Raw genomic sequence first — 9,478 nt, forward strand, 5'->3', positions numbered from 1 at the left:
ACTAGTCTTCATTTTCTGAAGACTAGTCTAAAATAGACAAAAAAAACAGTTTTACTCGTAGGTGATTTATATAAGCTAAAAATGATTGAGGTTGATTTGGCTCAATTTGCTAACTATGCATCATCACTAAATTGCACAACAAAAAAGATCAAAAGGAATACAGGTGACAAATGAAAAAACCTTACTTGGGCAGCCCAACTAAGATAAGGGCCTGGGCTTAATAATAATAATAAAATAATTAAATGATTGACTTTTTAACAATAAAAATGTATGCCGACAGGCTCAACATGCAGTTAGGAGGATAACTCAATACAAACAGGAGTATGACGACAGGCTTTGGGCCTAGGTCTACTTCCGGGTTTAACGACGATCACCAGTTTTTGCACAAGTCCCACGCAAAATATAGGTTTAGTAATGGGCGAATATCTCTGATAGCCACAATTGCTCGCTCAAGGGAGCTAAGGCATTTGTAAATTAAATATCAATCTTTTAATATATAAAAACCTGAATGACACGCATTTGTGGCTTTTTATAATAGTCTAGAAAATTAAGTAATTTGGCACAATGCCAGTACACATACTTACCAAATAATGACTTATAATTGCTTGTTTAGTTGAATCTCTATGAAGTTACAGTTACTATGCTATAGTTACAGACTTGTATTTTTCTTCTTGAAACTTCCGAGTTTCTACTTAGTGAAAGCTTTTCAATGCCTTGATATATTTCCACACTTTATATAAGTTTTTTCTGTAATAAAAATTAATAAAGAATCTTTATTCGGCATACATAGGGGCTTTCCTATTTATTGGAATCTCTAACATTCTGTAATCGGAATTGTCATCAAATACTTGAAAAGAATCGTATGTTGTGGTATATAAATCTCTAGATATCATGTGCACCTTCACTCGGAGATAGAATTTTGCTGTCAAAGTCAATCTATGGATGAACTCATTTCCATCCAGAAATCGGTGTTTAGATTTCCAAAACCTAGTTTATATTCTGTCCATGTGAAATGCACATTTCTGTAATTGGAATTCTCAGCAAATACTTAAAAAGAATCGTATGTTGCGGTATAAAAATCTCCCGATATTGTCTCAACATCTAGTCAGAGATGGAATTTCCCTGTTAATGTCAGTTTGTGAATAAATTCATTTCCCATCCAGAAGTCTGTGTTGAGATTTCCAAAACCCGATTTATAGTCTGTCCATGTGAAATGCACATTTCTATAATTGGAATTCTCAGCAAATACTTGAAAAGAATCGTATGTTGCGGTATAAAAACTCGATATTGTCTGTGCTTCTAGTCGGAGATGGAATGTTCCTTCCTAGCCTTCCTGTTTAGGACTGCATTGGTAGCTGGTGGTAAGGTAGGCGCCGGTACAAATGTTGCCCTTGTCTTTGCCGCATGTGCTAGAGTTACAGACTGTCTTTTCTTCTTGAAACTTTCAAGTTTCTGCTTTGGAAAAAACTCATCAATGCCTTGTATTAATTCCACACTTTATATACAAAACTTTTCTGTGGAATTGTCATCAAATACTTGAAAAGAATCGTATGTTGTGGTATATAAATCTTTAGATATCATGTGCACCTTACTCGGAGATAGAATTTTGCTGTCAAAGTCAATCTATGGATGAACTCATTTCCCATCCACAAGTCCGTGTTGAGATTTCCAAAACCCGATTTATAGTCTGTCCATGTGAAATGCACGTTTCTATAATTGGAATTCTCAGCAAATACTTGAAAAGAATCGTATGTTTTGCGGTATAAAAATCTGCCGATATTGTCTCAACCTCTAGTCAGAGATGAAATTTCCCTGTTAATATCAGTTTGTGAATGAATTCATTTCCTATCCAGAAATCGGTGTTGAGATTTTCAAAACCCGATCTATAATCTGTCCATATGAAATAGAAATCTGATATTGTCTGTACTTCTAGTCGGAGATGGAATGTTCCTTCATAGCCTCCTGTTTAGGACTGCATTGGTAGCTGGTGGTAAGGCGCCGGCACCAATGTTGCCCTTGTCTTTGCCGCATGTGCTAGAGTTACAGACTGTCTTTTCTTCTTAAAACTTCCAAGTTTCAATAAAAATGTCAAAGTCAATCTGTGGATGAACTCATTACCCATCCAGAAATCGGTGTTGAGATTTCCAAAACCCGATTTATAGTCTGTCCATATGAAATAAAAATCCAATATTGTCTCTACTTCTAGTCGGAGATGGAATGTTCCTTCATAGCCTTCCTGTTTAGGACTGCATTGGTAGCTGGTGGTAAGGTAGGCGTCGGTACAAATGTTGCCCTTGTCTTTGCCGCATGTGCTAGAGTTACAGACTGTCTTTTCTTCTTAAAACTTCCGAGTTTCTGCTTTGGAGAAAGTTCTTCAATGCCTTGTATTAATTCCACACTTTATGTACAAAAATTTTCTGTAATAAAAATTAAAAGGGAATCCTTAATCAGCACTTATTGGCTTTGCCATGTATTGGAATCCCTATTTAACATTCTGTAATTGAAATTCTCATCAGAAAGTTAAAAAGAATCATATGTTGCAGTATATAAATCTCCAGATATCATCTGCACCTCCAATTGGAGATAGAATAGACTTTATCTTACCGCATGAAACAATCTCTAGAAGTGTTTCCATTCAACAATGGCAGGAAATGCTCCAGTACCTGCAATACATGGTATTGAATTTCATCCATCGACATAGGTCACAGTCGTATAGAAACCATTCTTTTCAGTATGGGGGTCGCAGTACTTCATCGCCAAAAAGATCCATCATATGTCTTTGCTGTCGATGTCAATCTATGAATGAACTCATTTCCAATCTAAAAGTCCTTCAGCTTCCTTTGAAAATTCACTAGTCTTCATTTTCTGACTTTAACCTGAAATAGACAAAAATAACCAGTTTTAGTCGTAGGTGATTTATATAAGCTAAAAACTTATTGAGGTTGATTGGGCTCAATTTGCTAACTATGCATCATCACTAAATTGCTATCACAACAAAAAGATAAAAAGGAATACAGGTGACAAATGAAACAACCTTACTTGGGCAGCCCAACTAAGATAAGGGCCTGGGCTTAATACTAATAATAATAAAATAATTAAATTATTGACTTTTTAACAATAAAAATGTATGCCGCCAGGCTCAACATGCAGTTAGGAGGATAACTCAATACAAACACAAGTATGACGACAGGCTTTTGGCCTAGGTCTACTTCCAAGTTCAACGACGATCACCGGATTTTGCGCAAGTCCGACACAAAATATAGGTTCAGTAAAATGCGAATATCTCTGATAGCCACAATTGCTCGCTCAAGAGACCTAGGGCATTAGTAAGTTAAATATCAATCTTTTAATATATAAAAACCGAAATGACAAGCATTTGTGGCTTTTTATAATAGTCTAGAAAAGTAAGTAATTTGGCACAATGCCAGTACACATACTTACCAAAAAATGACTTATAATTGCTTGTTTAGTTGAATCTCTATGAAGTTACAGTTACTATGCTATAGTTACAGACTTTTCTTTTGTCTTTTCTTCTTAAAACTTCCAAGTTTCTACTTAGTAAAAAGCTTTTCAATGCCTTGATATATTTCCAAACTTTATATAAGTTTTTTTTCTGTAATAAAAATTAATAGAGAATCTTTAATCAGCATAGATTGGGGCTTTCCTGTTTATTGGAATTTCTATTTAACATTCTGTAATTGGAATTGTCATCAAATATCAAAGAATCGTATGTTGCGATATATAAATCTCTAGATATCATCTGCACCTCCACTCGGAGATAGAATTTTGCTGTCAAAGTCAATCTCTGGATGAATACATTAACCATCCAGAAATCCCTATTTAAATTTCCAAATCCCCATTTATAGTCTATCCATGTGAAATGAACATTTCTGTATTTGGAATTCTCAGCAAATACTAGAAAAGAATCGTATGTTGCGGTATAAAAATCTCCCCATATTGTCTCTACCTCTAGTCAGAGATGGAATTTCCCTGTTAATATCAGTTTGTGAATTAATTCATTTCCTATCCAGAAATCGGTGTTGAGATTTTCAAAACCCGATTTATAATCTGTCCATATGAAATGAAAATCTGATATTGTCTCTACTTCTAGTCGGAGATGGAATGTTCCTTCATAGCCTTCCTGTTTAGAACTGCATTGGTAGCTGGTGGTAAGGTAGGCGCCGGTACAAATGTTGCCCTTGTCTTTGCCGCATGTGCTAGAGTTACATACTGTCTTTTCTTCTTAAATCTTCCAAGTTTCAATAAAAATGTCAAAGTCAATCTGTGGATGAACTCATTACCCATCCAGAGATCGGTGTTGAGATTTCCAAAACCCAATTTATAGTCTGTCAAAATGAAATAAAAATCCGATATTGTCTCTACTTCTAGTCGGAGATGGAATGTTCCTTCAAAGCCTTCCTGTTTAGGACTGCATTGGTGGTAAGGTAGGTGTCAGTACAAATGTTGCCCTTGTCTTTGCCGCATGTGCTAGAGTTACAGACTGTCTTTTCTTCTTGAAGCTTCAAAGTTTCTTCTTTGGAGAAAGTTCTTCAATGCCTTGTATTAATTCCACACTTTATGTACAAAAATTTTCTGTAATAAAAATTAAAAGGGAATCCTTAATCAGGACTTACTGGCTTTGCCATGTGTTGGAATCCCTATTTAACATTCTGTAATTGAAACTCTCATCAAAAAGTTGAAAAGAATCATATGTTGCTGTATATAAATCTCCAGATATCATCTGCACCTCCAATTGGAGATAGAATCTGTGTATGATTTCATTTCCCATCCAAAAATCTCCTTGTAGGTTGCCAAGTCTACATTTATAGTCTCTCCATGTGAAGTTTCTACTTCGGAGTACTCTCTGTAATTTTGGCAGAGGTTCCACCTGGTTTCTTTCCTGAAGCCAACGCTGCACCTGGGTAGTGAAAGTTACACACAGAATGGCCGAAGATGTAGACTTTATCTTACCGCATGAAACAATCTCTAGAAGTGTTTCCATTCAACAATGGCAGGAAATGCTCCAGTACCTGCAATACATGGTATTGAATTTCATCCATCGACATAGGACACAGTCGTATAGAAACCATTCTTTTCCATATGGGGGTCGCAATACTTCATTGCCAAAAAGATCCATCATATGTCTTTGCTGTCGATGTCAATCTATGAATGAACTCATTGTGACCTCCAGTCACACGAGAGGCGTAGATTACAAAACTTGCAACACGGTTGATAACTTTCAAACAACTTTATTTAAGACAAACTGCAAACCGATACCATATGGTTACCATGGAGTTGCCTTTCAGTTACCATCCTGTTTGAACTGTAATTGAACAAATTATATAATCATAGAAATTAGCTAACACTAGCACTGTAACAAATATTTATAACAATTATCAATTATCCTTTGTATTTAAGTTGACTGGGAAGTATATTATCATGTTAAACATGTAAGATAATGCATTCACATTATCCTATAATATAATCTCTTAGCAACAACAAGCTAAAGTTATATGACACGTTGTGCGGCTGCGCACTAATCATGTTCACTCAAGCAGAACAGACCCTGAACGAAAACGTGGTTGTCCTACAGGCAATGGATAAAAATGTCTTACACATACACAGTGTGCAATGCGAATAATGATAAACCATTGAAACTTTCGTAAACTATATCATCAAAAATGCTTGAGTTATATTTGAATCACAATACAGAATTAGAATTATTATTATAACATTCTGCAACAATAAATTAACAAGCTACCCTTGCAAAGTATTGATTTGGACTGCATTCAGGGCAATCACATTAACAAGATGCCAGCACATTTCTCTGTGGTAAGCTAGCGTAAGCAAGCTAACCTAGGCCTGCAAGAGCCAAGCTGGTGAATCCCAATTTGCTACTAATTTTTACGATAAATCTATAAACAATCATGTATAGTGCTTCTTAGCCTAGTTAACAAAAATAATTAATAAACCAACTGATAAATGTATCAACATACATCATTTGCGGATACGCCTGAAATAACTGAAAATTGAAGACAAATTTCTTCATCGACGACTGCTGTTCTTCACAAACAATACAGTAACTTTTGTATGTATGGAAGGCCCAATAAAAAAAAAAAAATAATGATAATTAAACATAATTGCATAAAAAACTCAAAGCCGTAATACTCATTTCAAATCTAAAAGTCCTTCAGCTTCCTTTGAAAATTCACTAGTCTTCATTTTCTGACTTTAACCTGAAATAGACAAAAATAACCAGTTTTAGTCGTAGGTGATTTATATAAGCTAAAAACTTATTGAGTTTGATTGGGCTCAATTTGCTAACTATGCATCATCACTAAATTGCTATCACAACAAAAAGATAAAAAGGAATACATGTGACAAATGAAACAACCTTACTTGGGCATCCCAACTAAGATAAGGGCCTGGGCTTAATAATAATAATAATAAAATATATATTAAATTATTGACTTTTTAACAATAAAAATGTACGCCGCCAGGCTCAACATGCAGTTAGGAGGATAGCTCAATACAAACACGAGTATGACGACAGGCTTTTGGCCTAGGACTACTTCCGAGTTCAACGACGATCACCTGATTTTGCGCAAGTCCGACACAAAATATAGGTTCGGTAATGGGCGAATATCTCTGATAGCCACAATTACTCGCTCAAGAGACCTAGGGCATTTGTAAGTTAAATATCAATCTTTTAATATATAAAAACCGAAATGACGAGCATTTGTGGCTTTTTATAATAGTCTAGAAAAGTAAGTAATTTGGCACAATGCCAGTACACATACTTACCAAAAAATGACATATAATTGCTTGTTTAGTTGAATCTCTATGAAATTACAGTTACTATGCTATAGTTACAGACTTTGTCTTTTCTTCTTAAAACTTCCAAGTTTCTACTTAATAAAAAGCTTTTCAATGCCTTGATATATTTCCACACTTTATATAAGTTTTTTTTCTGTAATAAAAATTAATAGAGAATCTTTAATCAGCATAGATAGGGGCTTTCCTGTTTATTGGAATTTCTATTTAACATTCTGTAATTGGAATTGTCATCAAATACTTAAAAAGAATCGTATGTTGCGATATATAAATCTCTAGATATCATCTGCACCTCCACTCGGAGATAGAATTTTGCTGTCGAAGTCAATCTGTGGATGAACACATTACCCATCCAGAAATCCCTGTTTAAATTGCCAAATCCCCATTTATAGTCTATCCATGTGAAATAAACATTTCTGTATTTGGAATTCGGAGATGGAATGTTCCTTCCTAGCCTTCCTGTTTAGGACTGCATTGGTAGCTGGTGGTAAGGTAGGCGCCGGTACAAATGTTGCCCTTGTCTTTGCCGCATGTGCTAGAGTTACAGACTGTCTTTTCTTCTTCCAAGTTTCAATAAAAATGTCAAAGTCAATCTGTGGATGAACTCATTACCCATCCAGAGATCGGTGTTGAGATTTCCAAAACCCAATTTATAGTCTGTCAAAATGAAATAAAAATCCGATATTGTCTCTACTTCTAGTCGGAGATGGAATGTTCCTTCTCATAGCCTTCCTGTTTAGGACTGCATCGGTAGCTGGTGGTAACGTAGGCACCGGCACCAATGTTGCCCTTGTCTTTGCCGCATATTCTAGAGTTACAGATTGTCTTTTCTTAAATCTTCCAAGTTTAAAAAAAAATGTCAAAGTCAATCTGTGGATGAACTCATTACCCATCCAGAGATCGGTGTTGAGATTTCCAAAACCCAATTTATAGTCTGTCAAAATGAAATAAAAATCCGATATTGTCTCTACTTCTAGTCGGAGATGGAATGTTCCTTCATAGCCTTCCTGTTTAGGACTGCATTGGTAGCTGGTGGTAAGGTAGGCGTCGGTACAAATGTTGCCCTTGTCTTTGCCGCATGTGCTAGAGTTACAGACTGTCTTTTCTTCTTAAAACTTCCAAGTTTCTTCTTTGGAGAAAGTTCTTCAATGCCTTGTATTAATTCCACACTTTATGTACAAAAAGTTTCTGTAATAAAAATTAAAATGGAATCCTTAATCAGGACTTATTGGCTTTGCCATGTATTGGAATCCCTATTTAACATTCTGTAACTGAAATTCTCATCAAAAAGTTGAAAAGAATCATATGTTGCAGTATATAAATCTCCAGATATTATCTGCACCTCCAATAGGAGATAGAATCTGTGTATGATTTCATTTCCCATCCAAAAGTCTACATGTAGGTTTCCAAGTCTACGTTTATAGTCTCTCCATGTGAAGTTTCTACTTCGGAGTACTCTCTGTAATTTTGGCAGAGGTTCCACCTGGTTTCTTTCCTGAAGCCAACGCTGCACCTGGGTAGTGAAAGTTACACACGGAATGGCCGAAGATGTAGACTTTATCTTACCGCATGAAACAATCTCTAGAAGTGTTTCCATTCAACAATGGCAGGAAATGCTCTAGTACCTGCAGTACATGGTATTGAATTTCATCCATCGACATAGGTCACAGTCGTATAGAAACCGTTCTTTTCAGTATGGGGGTCGCAGTACTTCAACGCCAAAAAGTTCCATCATATGTCTTTAATCCCGAATGGCAAATGTGATCTGTCTTTAAAGCCAATTTTACCTGAAAGTGATACTGTATGAAAGTTCCATGCAGGTATAGCAACTTGTATGATTGTTATGAATTAGTGCGTATGCACTCCTTTGGCATTATCAAATATCTGTTACATTTACCAGTCTTTAAAGCCAATTTTATCTGAAATGGCCGTGTAAAGTTCTATATCAGAATAATTGTTACAAATTGGTGAATCATTTTTGTAACAAACAGTATGCGCCACTGTGCATCTGCATTCCGGTGGTCCTAGGCTGACTACTCCCCCCCCATGTGTATAAGAGACAGACAATTCCCCCCTCCCACATTTTCTCATATGTAATTGGTCATCAGAGGAAGGTGGATTAAAAATAAAAATAAAATATTGTTTCCTTATTTAGCAAATGGTTTTGCCAAAAACATCCAGACGGGGAAAATAAAAATAAAATTTTATTGTTGGATGTAAACAGTGAAGTAATGGGATAGTTAAATGCTTTAAATTTATATAATTAGGAAGTAGTAATACATATCTTATTTTTATTTTTTATTTTTGGAGATTTCAAGGCAACGGTGGGCAAATAAAAAAGGAAAAGCATTTTTTTTTTTTGGGCTGCGGGTGCGTTAATGGGCGTCTTAAATCATGAGTTCGTAAATAGTCCATGAAACTATGGAAATTAGCTATACATTTCTCATGGTCAATTGTATCGTCGAGAAAATGTGTTTATGTAAGATTTACCAAATGTTGTTCAATTTTACAAATGTTTGCAAAATTGCTGCCTAGTTGCGTTCCCTAATAACCTGTACTTTTTTTTTATTAAGTTCTTTGTGCTGATGTTATCAATAACAACAGTGCTCAACATAACATCGCATTGTCTGGGCCTCATATTTGT

Source organism: Anneissia japonica, unplaced genomic scaffold, assembly GCF_011630105.1.
Source record: "Anneissia japonica isolate Jap-2015-1 unplaced genomic scaffold, ASM1163010v1 scaffold287834_len5846547_cov211, whole genome shotgun sequence".
Classification (NCBI taxonomy): Eukaryota; Metazoa; Echinodermata; class Crinoidea; order Comatulida; family Comatulidae; genus Anneissia; species Anneissia japonica.